Source organism: Sciurus carolinensis, chromosome 2 (assembly GCF_902686445.1).
Source record: "Sciurus carolinensis chromosome 2, mSciCar1.2, whole genome shotgun sequence".
Lineage (NCBI taxonomy): Eukaryota > Metazoa > Chordata > Mammalia > Rodentia > Sciuridae > Sciurus > Sciurus carolinensis.
The window spans coordinates 66845328-66856407 of NC_062214.1; the positions used below are offsets into that span (position 1 = coordinate 66845328).

Genomic DNA, 11080 nt, shown 5'->3' on the forward strand with positions numbered 1-11080 from the left:
GTGCCTTCTGGGGGTTAATCCTTGGCACAGTCTGACCTACATGGAAATGTCAAATATCTTTGCACCAAAATTCATCATAAGCAAAATACAAAGGCAAACAGACCGAAGGAAGATATTTGCAATGCATATAACCGAGAGAGGTTTAGCTTTTAGAATACATAACAGACTTCTAAAAAGCAAGGAGAAACACCACCATCGACATCTTCCCAATAGAAAAATGATCAAAAGATACAAACAGATTATCTGAAGAGTTGAAAACTGGCCAAGAAACATGCTTAATCTCACTCATAACCAGAAACACAGACAAAAACTTCAATGAGTGCCCCTTCACCCATCAGACTGCAAAAATTATACTCTGATGATATCAAACTTTGTCAAAGATAGGAAGCAAAAAGAACTATTTTATATATTGATGGTGTTAAAATTAGTACAACCCCTTTGTAAAACAATTTAGCTATATTTAGTAATGCATAAGTAAAGAGTGATTGTATGCATATGTATGACATCATACAAATGTTTGTTATGCATATGAGTGTATGTGTGTGTGTGTGTGTGTATGCACCCACATAGATGATTCTCAAGATTCTAAAGTTAAGAGGAAAAAGCAAATTCCAAATAAGTGCATATGATATAAAGCTTTAAGACATGTAAAACAAAACCACAATAAAATAAGAAAAGCATAGAAATTATATCAAATTCAAAATAGTGCTTATTCAGGGTGGGCTAATAGGAAACTTCAACTGTATGTTTCATGTTTAAGTTTTACATCCAATAGTGAGTTCACAGGTGTTATATTACACATACTTTCATATCTGAAATATTTCTTAATTTTTTTAAAGATTGAATTAAGTTTTCTACATGGCTAACAGCTTGAGTTTTTAAAAAAAAGTGTGAAGTTTGAGGATGTAGAACATGAAGACTTGATTCATTTTGTTCTGCCAACCATTTTCGGGTCTTCAAGAACATGAAAATGCAAGTAGTCGAACTGCTTTGTCTTCATAAGCTATGGAAAACATCAAGACTCTCTGAACGTTTATTTTAATCTCAAGGACCTGAGAATGTTTGGGGTCCTGGAATCTGGAAATGTGGTTATCTTGGAGGAAGGAAATATCAGACAAGAATATGACAGAATTTTTTTTTTTAATAACAGAAAACATTCACTGTTTCTTACTTGAAGTATAGAGCACCAAGCAGTAGAAAACTAGTATTTTACTTAGTACATAAATCAAACTCTGCAAAGGCAAGGGACCCAGCCCCTCTCTTCCGATGAATCTCTGACTTTCTAAATCTGCACTGAGATCTTGGATTGGTCTCGGCAAGGAGCTACTTTGTTCCATGGGTTAAACCAGTGCTGCTTTAATCCACGGATCGACTATTGTGACCTTGGACCTTCAGGAACCTTCAGAAAGCTCTGCTGCTTTGAGGAGAGGGGTGGGGCATGTTTTTTGACAGCCATGACACTGGTTGAAAACCCTTCCAGTGCTTGCTCGGCTTGGGGTATAGTTGTGGGAAGCCTTGGTACCTCTGACCTTGGAGGCGGGAAGACTTACTTCACACAGGCCTGGCAGAGGAGGGGGTGCTCAGAAAGGGACAGGGGACAAGAGAGGCAAGCAGTCAGTGAGAGGCCCCTCTCTCAAGGGCTCACTCTTCCTGCCAGAACAGACTTCATTTCCTCCTTTGTTGCAAGCACGAGATGAGATCTAATTTTACCCACCCCAAGTTCCCTGTTTACATATTTATGAGTCCCTTCGATGCGGCCCATTTTAAGAGGAGCTGAAGTTGATGTGGCTTGGTGTTAATTCATTCAGCGTGGCATTAGACTTTTACTGACAATAATGATTGAGAGAGTCTGAGGTCTCAGCTCACTCTGCCTTAACAGATGGCCCCTAAAATCAAAACATGGGAGGAATTTCCATCCTACTGTTTTAGTGATTGAGCTTCTCCTTGGCCTCTCACTCTCCAGGGAAGAGATGCTGCTGTCTGGTGAATAGTCTTGAATTTCCAGGAAGAATGAGAAGGTAATCAATAGGATTTCTACAAATCCACCCATTCACCAAACTGCTCTTCAACATACCTTTCTTGTTTTTAATTAATTTTTAAAAAGACATTTATATAATATGTCACTTAAGATGAAAACAAATGCACAGAAAAAGGAAAGAAAGAAAGTCATTAAAAAGGGGATTCAAATTTCCATTATGCTTTTATATATTTTCTAAATTTCCTTCAATTTTAATGAGATTTTTAAAATAACATTTTCAACTCCATGTCCTCATTTGGACATACATAAAATTTTATATTTATTGATATCAGTTTGGTAAAATTCTATGCTTTTTATTTTTAAAATTCCAAAAATAACTTTGTGAAGCTAAAATTAACTTTTTCCCAGAGAAAATCTTAGAAGTACTAAAGAAGAGACTGGAATGCTGATGATCCATCATCTCTCCTTGGGTTTGTGCACGGTGACAGCAAGGGCAAGTCAACCCTACAGTGAGATGCCAACAGCACTGTTGCCTCTCCCGTAGCTTCCAATGACCCCCAGCCTTACACAGGAGATTTTGTCTTCCTCAACCAGATTCTCAACAGGCTGCTGCTTGTCAGGTGGCATTTTGAGAACCACCTTTTAGCAAGTCAAAAGAGTGACCACAGAAAAATACATCAGGGACAGTTGAGGGGTGAGGCCTGGAAAGGTTGAACTCAGTGGCCACCATGAAGCAAGATACCCTTTTAAATAGAAATACATACTTCCACCAGAAACTGTTGTGGGTTTTTTTTTGGTACTGGGGATTTAACCCAGGGAGCGCTTTACCACTGAGCTCTTACCCTTTCTCACTAAGTTGCTGAGGCTGGTTTCAAGGTATCCAGATAAATTTTAAGGAGTCCTTATATTGTTGTTCTTCTGACTTTGCATGTGGGAGCTGTAAGCCGTCACTTGTGTTTCTATTATTCCTTAAATGCCAAACAGGGAGCTTTTCCATCTCCTGTGGAAGACAACAGGGGATGTTGCCTCTCACACTAGCCAGTCAGCTGTCCCCACAAGGGGCTGCGTTTGTCCTGCTTACCTTGGTGTTCCAGGGCCTGGCACAGTTCCTGGAACACAAGTCGATGCAATATTTACTAAATGAACCAATATTAAATAAGTGAACAAGCAGATAAACTGAGGAAATTCTTATATGGAGCTTTGAGTTGAGATGTGGTTGGAGCCCTGGACTGCAGAGATTCATAAGTTATCGAACCTTCTGGTGAGGAAGCTCCATGGTGTGTGCAGGGTTGAAAACCTTCAAAATCATACTCCAAGTAAGCTCAGTAGTATGAAGAGTGCTGTCACTATTTGCTGGTTTCTCTTAGGAGTCATTTGAAAAGTTAAGAGATGAGTAAGTATTTGATGCAAATTTTTAAAATTATTATTATTATTTTTATGCAGGGGGTACTGGGGATTGGGCTCTGGGGCACTTGACCACCAAGACACATCCCCAGCCCTATTTTGTGTTTTATTTAGAGACAGGGTCTCATTGAGTTGCTTTTAAACTCAAAATCCTCCTGCCTCAGTCCTGAGCCACTGGGATTACAGGCTAAGAATTATTTCTGATGTGACTCTGAGGTTTGAAAGCTAGGTTTAAAAGGAATTCAGGAGCCCTGGAAGCTGGGATAGAGCCATTGGACTGCCGTCCTCCTAGCTGTGGCCTACCTCTGTGCTTCTAAGCTGATACCCTCCCACTGTAGACAGAGGGTGGCTCAGGGGCAGCTGGCACAGAGATTAGCTAACCTACTACACTCTGTAGTAGAAATAAAACACAAGAGTTAAATACCCAAACTCACAAGGAAGTATGTTTTCTGTTTTGGGGGATCTCTGAAAATGGACTGCCATGACTGTCTTCAAGGCAGGACCTCTGCAGAAGTATATTTCCTTCCTCTCTCACCCTCCAGTCCAAGGTCCCAGAGTCATAGCATGATTTCTATTAGGAAATTTCAGATAATGAAAGTGCTGATGAAACATATCCTGTTTATTAACAGAGGCAGTACAGCAAGGACTACGACTAAAAAGAGTCATCTAAATTACAAGGCTACATGACTCCATAAGAGAAAATCGAGAAAGACGAATTTTTTCATTTCTGGTAAGGGCCCAAGTCAAATTTGTCACACTATTACTTGTATTTTATTTACATGGAAAAAATAAAAGAGCCAGGGTAGTTGTGTGGACTACTCTAATGCTGAGGATCTGAAATCACTACTCTTTTTTTACACATATTATCTGATTGCCAGATTATTACATGGAGGAGAAACTCAATTCACAAATTGTGCTTCTGTTTTCATGTCAATTCCCAAGGCTACTATTAAGAGAGAAAGAGACTTGGAAACCATCAAACATGGAAGTGTGAAATGTTAAAGGCTTGAAGAAATATAAATAGGCTTTCATTTACAAATTGTTGCAAGGCAGACTGCAGCCGAGAACTCAGGGGAGTGGAAAGGGTCAAGCGGAGCACAGCTCATCACAGCACTCCACTATGGAGGCAGTCAGGGCGGGGGGCCCAGCCCAGGGCACGATCCTCCACATCCACTCCTGCTGGCAGCTTTGATTTTTGAGCACCTGCAATATACCTACCCTGTACCCACATTAGGATGTGGCAGGTAATAAACAGATGCGTGCCTTGCATTAGGGCTTCTAGTGCAATGGAAGGGAACGACATGTACAAATATGCAAATAAATATGACTTCTCAACTTGTGATAAGAACTACAAGAAGAAGAGGAGGGGGAGAAGGACTAACAGGCCAAGGGAAAGAATAAAAGGGATGTGAGTGGGTGGCAGAAGGCGCTTGGGTCAGGAAGGGACTCCGTGAGGAGGTGGCATTAGAGTTGAGAATGGCAGGATGGTGAGTCAGTCAGGTGAAGACCACAGGGAGGGAGGAGGTAGTGGTGATGGGGATCCCTGGGAGAAGGAATTCCAAGTGTCTGGGGAAACACTTTGTGTGTCTGTCTCTCACACACACGCCCACCCCATAGCTCCCTTCCTTGGAAGGTCACTAACCAAAGATCTGAGGTCTGATACACTGATGCGTGGGTAGGGAGTCTCCTGTGAGAAAAGCAGGCAAGGTGGGAGAGGGACCCTCAGCTGTGGAGAGAAGTGGGAGATGAGGGAGAGAGAGGCCCAGGCACAGCTGCCCGCACAGTGGCTCTGCGTGGACCCTCTGAGAAAGCTGTCATTGAGTACCTCCTGGGTGCCTGCCCGAGGGTGTGGACACCATCCTTGTGATTTCCTCTCTCTTCACCTCCAGGTTGCCAAGGACTGTGGGGTCTGTGTCCTTATCATCATACCTTGACTCCCCCATGATTTGTTCCACCCCTTGGCCACTGTCTTGAAGCAAGTTACCATCATCTTTCTCCAGGACAATTGCAACACATGTTTAGGAAACAGGGGCTGCGAGTGTGGCTCAGTGGTAGAGTGAATGCCTAACAACCATGAGGCACTGGGTTCGATCCTCAGTTCCACATAAAAATAAATAATATAAAGGTATTGTGTTCACCTACAACTAAAAAAATTAAAAAAAATATTTAGGAAACAGGTGCACCAGCAGGACATGCTATCGAGGTAGATCCTGCTGTGCACCCATGCAGAAAGAAGGGCTTCATTTGGAAAGTGGAGTGTCAGCGTGCTGTTTAAAGGTTGGACTGGCCTGTTTGAGCAGGCAGGGTGGGGAGGAGACTTTCCTAAGACAAGTCCTTTGTGCTGCTTTTTCTTGGCACATTTCCCTGGTGATGTGGAGCTCATCAATCTCAGTTGATCCTTCTGGAATTCATGCCATCTGTATCAGCCACTCTTGACCAACATTCTTTCAACTTGTTTAAGGTTACACTCATTTTATGCAGGAGGAGGTCTGGTTGCCTGGCCATCACCCAAAAAATCCTGTTCTCCGGTCATTTAGTGAAGCTCTGATGAGTTGCCAGATAGCTTCAGGCCAGGACTCATGGTTCTGTGTCCCTCCAGACAATGATGCCAACTGTGGAATTTGAAGGCACTGTGCACTTGTTCAGCCCCAGTAAGAGTCCTGATATTTGAGGAGCAAATGTAGCTGGATCTGTGGACAGTCCTTGTCCACTCTCCATTTGGGCTTTCTAAAGGACAGCAAAATAGGGGGCGGGGCACTGTGTCTGGGCTGCCAGGGTCCTGACCTCAGGAGAGCTCCTCCTTCCTGCAGCAGATGACACCAGAATGACCAGTATCCAGGGGACCTGGAATTCTTCCTTCCAACCAGGCTACAGCAGAGAAGGAAGACTCCACATTTTACCTTCAGAGAGTTAAGCATGAATGACTTGATCCCTTTATGTATCAGTTCTCATTTTCATATAGCTGATTTACAAACATCTTCAAACCTTTAAGTGCATTTCTCAGTCCAAGACAGGATTTTTTTTTATATGAAATCAACATTATCATGCTTCTTCTCTAAACACAATGGGCTGCTGCACCCAACAATGGATCAGTCAAAGACAATCAGAAGAATCAGTGTCAGGGACAAATGAGGTTCTACACATGAAGGTGAGGTGGCTGGCTTGGTGGTTCTCTGCTCCAGAATTTCCTTGTGGCTCCAGGGCCACAAGGAAAACACTAAATGTGCAAAAGGGAAAGTAAAATGAAGTGGACCACTGAGGGAATCATGGGCTATGAATTGTGTATAAAATATGACTGTCTCTAAGAAGGCTCTAGGTATGTAGCTGGTTGGAGGAATGACTGGACACCGTAAGGACCACACAACTTGTTCTTCAGCCTTGACCCAGGATCTCAAAAGACCAGTCTGGCATTGGTTTTCTTGTCTACAATCTATGAATACAAATCATGTTCCAGCTCCTTTCTTCAAAAGATTTGTTATAGCAGGCTTTAAGATTTTTAGAGAAAGAGGTCACATAAAATTATGTTACTCTTTTATGGTCATGTATAATGCTCACATTGCAAAATACAGAGGCAATGGACCAAACCCTGCCATGGACAGTACCTGCTGTGGAGGCCAGATCAAAGCTGGACCCCAGCCTGACTTCACATGGTACTCAGGCCCAGTAAGTTCCCAAGATGTTACTGACCTAGGAAACAGCCTCAAGAAATTCTCTTTGCAGCCTTTCACAGGGATGGAAATGATTTAGGATACCTATTCGAGAAGCAAACCAGGTTTCTATGTGAACTTTTGCTGTGGAAATTTCCATCTGGAGCCCACAGAGTTCTCCAATTTTCCCCTGCAGGCAGATGCCTTTAAAAGACAGATCAATAATATGGTTTCCTTTTCGGTAATTGAATAGTGCTGTCTGCTTTATTTCTCCAGCCTTCCTGTTTTCCATGCCTGCAGGCCTCTGCCTGGACCATTCAGCACAGGAGGGTACATCTGGAAACACCCCTATTCAGTGGCTTCCTGCTACTGAGTTGAAAACTCAGGCGATATATCTGTTGTTACATAAACAAGAGAAATATTCTCTGGTCCCTTTAGAAAGCTGCTAGTTCACAGAGCACAGCGCTAAACATGACATTTGAGAAACTCCAGTGAGCTGCAGATGTCAAAGCCATGTTTAAAGTCCCTGTCTGTGCCCTGGTGTTCTGGTGCAGCCAGCCCTGTCCTCAGATGGGTGCATGTGGAGAAGTGGAAACGAGAACCTCATGTACCACAGCGTGACAACATTCGTGCATACAAGTTCCAACGCTTTTCTCTCTGATTCTGGCAGAGGGCCAGGGAGCTTTAAGATGTCAGTCACTGTTTTCAGGACTGATGGTTAATGAGGTCAAATGAAAGGAAAAAGAGGTTTCCAACTTCCACTGCAGGTTTTACGGATGAAGCAACCTAAGAGTTTCTTGAAGCTGAGCTGATTTTCAGCCCTGTGAGTGACAGTATGGTCCAAAGCAATGAATCTCAGTCTCTCTTTCCCCAGGAAGCTGACAAACATAAAGATTTCCACAGAGAATGATTCACAAGGTAACCCCAATGCAGGAACTTTAAGACTTATAAAAAGCTGGATTTTATTTAAGAGTAAACTGCCCTGGGGACAATTGACAACTTTCAGGAGCCTCAGTCCCTTTCTCTATAAACTGGGCTGCAGGGAATGATGTATGAGCCGCCTCTGGCAGCCGTGGGTGGGGCCCTGCGGGGGGGTTGTGGTGGAGCCATGGGGGGGTGCAGAGTACCAGCCCAGACCCACTGCTTTGAAGTCCTGTGTAGCCCTGCTCCGGTTTCTGTGCACATCTTTGTTACAGTCTCAGAGATCTGTCCCCAAGCCTAACCCCAACTGTTTTTAGTTCCTTAAACATATTTTACTCTCTGCCCTGGAGCCTTCTTCTTCTATTCCACTTCCCAGTCAGTGAACTCGTTCTACTTGTCTCTACTCTTTCATGATTACTTATCTATATGCTTTCCCTAAAAGCCTTGTCTCCCATAGATCCCAGTATGAACTTGTAGCATGGGACTTTGCATAAAATATACTTGGGAGTTTACAGTCTATCACTCCCTCACTGGTCTGGGACATTCTTTACTTTGTGGGTGGGTGGATTCTGGGGATTGAACTCAGGGGCATTCACCACTAAGCTATATCCCCAGCCCTTTTTTGTATTTTATTTAGAGACAGGGTCTCACTGAGTTGCTTAGCACCTCGTTTTTGATGAAGGTGGTTTTGTACTCAGGATCCTCCTGCCTCAGCCTCCCAAGTTGCTGGGATTACGGGCATGCACCACTGCATCCAGCATGGTCTGGGACATTCTTAAAGGAAGGGACTGCTTCCTCCTATTTTATTGTTTGCATTTCCCCTTTCCTAAATAAGGAGGGGCTCTAGTGACCCTGTCCCAGGTTTTCTCACTTTGTATTTCTTATGCCACCTCTTCTAAGTCATTAGCTACCTTGGAAGCATCCTGCTCTCATAGTCTACTACTCTCCTGGCCTTGCTGACTGATCTAAGGGTGGGCACTGGATTCAAGACATACCCCACAGTCTTCCCTTAAGGTCTTTCAAGCTGAGGCAAAAAAAAAAAAAAAAAAAAAAAGGCACAGGGACAGAGGTATCACTCAGGAGTGCTGGAAGCCATGATTTCCATCTTGCGGGTAGATAGTGTTGTGACCGATGAGGAGGAGCATGTGCAGAGAGAGGCAGGGAGGAGTCCTGTGCATTAGAGCCCTCCTGGCAGTTCCTCCCAGGGTTTGGTTGCAGGTCTGTCTGCTGCTCATCTGGCTACTCCACCCTCTTTGGAAACCACAAGTCAATAGATACCCCTTCATACCTGATTTGGTCCCTAACTCTGGCCCCTCCCTCAGGTCTGGCTAGCTCAGCAACTGGTCCATACAGGGTACTCAATATTATTTGTTGACAAACTGATAAAAGAGATGTATCATCTCATTACAAACTGGTACCTTGGTACCACACATGTTACCAATCCTGTTATTTTTTGCAGTAGAGTCAGAAAAATTAGAAGAGAAAATGACTTAACTTATAGAACAACTTACTCAGAACAAAAGTAAGTTTTTTAGGTTTAACCAGTTATGTTACTGAGAGATTACCAGGATTTCCTCATTATAAAACTAATTAGTATAATGAAAACTTAACATAACAAAACTTAAGAGATATATTTTTAAAGCAGTGACAAGAAAAAAATTCATAGCTACAAACAGATCAATAAAAGTGAAAACAATTAAATTCTTAATTCATAAAGATAAGGGGAAAACTTCAATAAAGCAAAATAAAATAAGGCACAAGGACAGAAATGATTAAGATTTAAATAATAAATTAATGAAATGGAGAACAGGAAGACAATTGATCTATGGAATTAAAATCCTTATTTTTGGAAAAATTAACAGACAAACCAAGGAAAGAGGAGGAAAAAAAATAAAACCAAGGAATAACATTGGGGAAATAGTTATTAAAAAGTGGAAATTTTTAAAATTCATGAGATTACTCAGCAAATTTTATGCAAATAAATCTGAAAGTATAAGTTAAATGGATAATTACCTAGAAAAATACAATTTTCCAAAATGACTTCATTAGAGATAGAAAGTTTCAACAGATCACTTTTTTGTGTAAAAGTGGAAGAAATTTTAAAGGAATTGTCCCACAACCACAGAACCAAGCTTAAAGGATTTCGCAGGAGGTCTAACCCTTCAAATACCACGTGGTTTCAAAGTTGCATGAATTCTTTAAGTGCTTGAAAAATAAAGGTAACTTCCAAATTATTTTTTGGAAGTAAATGTAACACTGTTTATCAAATGGATACCACATACAAATATTAGTGCAAAAATCCTAGAATAAATATTAGTGAAGAGAAAAAATATCTGCTATGGTTTTAATGTGTCCCCTAAAAAGCATGTACTAGAAACTTAACTTCCAATGCAATGGTGTTGGGAAGTGGGATCTAATGAGAGGTATTGGGTCATGAGGGTTGTCCCCTTGTGAATGGATTAATGTTGTTGCCTTAGAAGTGTATTCATTATTATAGGAGAGGGTCCATTATAAAAGACTGAGCTCTACCATGGCATGCCCTGTAATCCCAGTTATATAGGAGGCTAAGGCAGGAGAATCTTGCAATTTAGACCAGTCTAGGCAATTTAGGGAGACACTGTCTCAAAACAAACAAATACATAAATAGGGCTAGGAATGTTCCTCAGTGGTAGAATTCCTTTGGGTTCCATCTCCAATATTACCAAAAGAAAAAAAAAAAGACTGAGTTCAACTCTCTTTTCTCTCACTCCCTTTCTCTCTGCCTTCTGCCAGGAAATGACACAGAAAGAAGACACTCAACAGATGTCAGTCCCTTGATCTTGGACTTCCCACCCTCCAAAACTATAAGAAATACATTTCTATTCTTTACAAATTAGTCTCTGTACTCTGTCACAGCAGCACAAAAAGGACTCAGACAATATTGTGTTAGGAAAATAATTAAACCTAAGGGAGATTTATTCCAGGAATGCAAAGTTAACTCAATATCATAGTAAAACACACCATTTCAGTGAGTTATGAAGAATAATCTCATAATCTCCATTGATGCTGAAAAAGCCTTTGATAAAATTCAAAATTTATTTCTAACTTAAAGAACACCCATGAAACTAGAAATTGATGTATACTTCCTTAA

General features: G+C 41.7%; 1 protein-coding gene across 2 annotated transcripts in view; it reads right to left on the reverse strand.

Annotated features, from left to right (window-relative positions):
• Ttc23 (tetratricopeptide repeat domain 23) overlaps positions 1-11080 on the reverse strand; it is a 90617-nt gene that overhangs the window by 2646 nt on the left and 76891 nt on the right. The gene's annotated exons all lie outside the window — the stretch shown is intronic.